General features: G+C 36.0%; 1 long non-coding RNA gene across 1 annotated transcript; it reads left to right on the top strand.

The window, feature by feature from the left end:
* Nucleotides 1-599: 599 nt before the first annotated feature.
* Nucleotides 600-1,826, top strand: LOC128214132 (uncharacterized). The gene is made up of 3 exons (XR_008257874.1): nt 600-813; nt 1,314-1,425; nt 1,814-1,826. It is a non-coding gene; the product is annotated as an uncharacterized LOC128214132 (long non-coding RNA).
* Nucleotides 1,827-2,845: the final 1,019 nt, after the last annotated feature.

Here is a 2,845-nt window from a genome sequence, read left to right as displayed (position 1 = left end):
CGTTGGATGAGTTGTCCTTTGACATACAATACACTTATGTGATTAGTGTGGCAATGCTATTGTTTATATCCCTTCTATTGAAATGAATACTGTTAATCAATGGAGACCCAGTTAAACAATGACCCTTTGTTCAAACAATGGTTAAACATGGCCGCTAACGCGGGAAACCGTCAAATATGGCCGCGAGAGTCCCCATGGCCGTTTACGCGGGAAATCGCCAAACATGGCCGCTAACGCGGGAAATCGCCAAAGATGGCCGCGAGAGTCCCCTTTTTACCCTACTGGGAAATGCCATTGCACTTTATACAGAAATAAAGTGCAATTGATAAACAACATCCATCAATAAGGAATGAAGTGTGAATGTAAATATTTAAGTTTAAAAAAAACCAAATGGAGGGATAAAACGCTGCACATTTCCCTTAAGTAGTTTAAAATCATCATAATGTATCATGGTTGCCATTTGGAGAAGAACTCTATAAGCTTTGCTTTCGTTCCAATCCATTTCAATATTATAGACAACTTGTGTGTGTGTGTATATTCTGTGTAGTTTGTTTGTATATGTTGAATAAAATATGTTTAAATCAGAGTGTAACAGGTAGCTGGTTCTTATCCCGCAAACACACCATGTACAGTACCTATTAAGTATTAATAAAAATGATGTAAATATAATGTTATTCTAAATAACCTACTAAAATTTCAGGATTTCCGAATGTCATTGGTTTGATAGACGGTACTCAAGTACGTGTACGAGCCCCTCATGAGTTTGAAGCCGATTATGTAAACAGGAAAGGGTATCATTCGATCAATGTGCAGGTACATGGAAGGAAGTTGTGATGAGTTTGTTATAGTTTAAACTTATTCATTTTAACATGATTTTAAAACTAATTAATAAGCATTATATTATTCATTCTCGCTGGCAGGATTTTATGAGAGAGTGTGGTCTTATGTTGTTTGGGAGTCCGGAGTACCTGGAGAATACAATTGTCTTACTTGGTATCCACTAATCTATCTCACACTGATGCACTGGCATGATGCAGTCATGCACCCAAGCTGGGAAATCGAGCCAGGGTTGACCAGATGAGAAGCAAGTCGCATACCGGACAACCAAAGTGTGTTTTATTGTACTAAGGTCTTTCATGTATTATTCATAAATTTCTTCCATACGGGTAAGGCACCTGTCCATAGCATTACATATTTGACCTCAAATTATATTTTTTCTCTATAAGATTTGAAGACGGTTTACCTAAAGATCAATTTGTGAGGGTGCAGCTTTGAAGACAAGTTTTACTACTGTTGTATGTGCACTATTTCAGATGGTTTGTGATGCAAAGCTTCGTTTTATGAATGTTGTTGCCAAGTGGCCAGGAAGTGTCCACGACTCCAGAATATTCAAAGAGTCACGCCTTGCTTCAGAATTAGAGCAAGGTACCTGGAGTGATTTTTGTTTTGTTTAACGTTCTAACCTTTTCAAGAGGTATTATGATGTTATATGATAAACTTAGGCCGTTCATTAAAATGTCTGGTCAATATATTTTAATTTTGTCTAAGAAAATTTTCTTTTATCCAATCTTGATTAACTGTCTCCGTGGCCTAGTGGTTATGCATCCGCCTATGGAGAGGGAGGTCATTGGTTCGATCCCTGGCTGCCTCATAACGCAAGGTCTAAAGACACACACACAACATATACACACACACACACGAAATGTGGATTTATAGATTATGAAATAATAGTATTAATTTGCAAAATTTTAAAACCAATCTTGGAAACAGAACACTGACCATTTGTTATAATTTGCTTGATGTTGTATTGTAGGCCAACATAATGGGAGACAGTGGGTATGGCTGTAAGCCATACCTTCTCACACCATACCTGAATCCAAGAACAGGACCTCAAGAAAGGTACTTCACATACACTACTTTTATGTAGATTATATATGCTTATTTTTAGCTCGACTATTCGAAGAATAAGGAGAGCTATACTACTCACCCAATCTTCGGCGTCGGCGTCACCCCTTGTTTAAGGTTTTTGGTGCAAGCACACATAGGTAAATATCTCAGCAACTACTTGAGGTATTGCATTGAGACTTTATACAATGATACTCAACCATCCAACCTACTTAATTAAACAAGTTAGATAACTCTAGTTTGCATTTACTAGATATGCAAATAATAGGCCTTTATTATTTGACTTAGAAATTCTGGTTAAGGTTTTGCGTGCAAGCATACTTAGATTAATTTCTCAGCAACTACTTGAGGTATTGCATTGAGACTTGATACAATGTTACTCAACCATCCAACCTACCTTATTAACCAAGTTAGATAACAATAGTTTGCATTTAATGCAAATAATAGGCCTTTATTATTTGAATTTCTGGTTAAGGTTTTGCGTGCAAGCACACATAGGTTAATATCTCAGCAACTACTTGAGGTATTGCATTGAGACTTTATACAATGGTACTCAATGATCCAATCTACTAAATTAATCAACTTAGATAACTCTAGTTTGCATTTAATGCAAAATAATTGCCCTTTATTATTAAAATTAGAAATTCTGGTTAAGGTTTTGCATGTAACCTATTTTAAGTCAATACCTCAGCGAATACATCATGTATTGCATTGAAACTTTACACACAGGCTCCCAACCATTTAACCTTCTTATTTAATCAAGTAAGATAACTCTATCTTTCATAATATATCATTTTACCCCTTTGTTATGCGACTTAGAAATTCTGGTTAAGGTCTTGCATGTTAGCACACATAGGATAATATCTCAGCAACAACTTGATGTATTGCCTTTAGACTTTATACAATGGTATTCAACCACCCAATCTAATTGAATAACCAA

This window comes from Mya arenaria, chromosome 13 (assembly GCF_026914265.1).
Source record: "Mya arenaria isolate MELC-2E11 chromosome 13, ASM2691426v1".
Classification (NCBI taxonomy): Eukaryota; Metazoa; Mollusca; class Bivalvia; order Myida; family Myidae; genus Mya; species Mya arenaria.
This window is presented reverse-complemented; position numbering and strand designations above follow the sequence as displayed.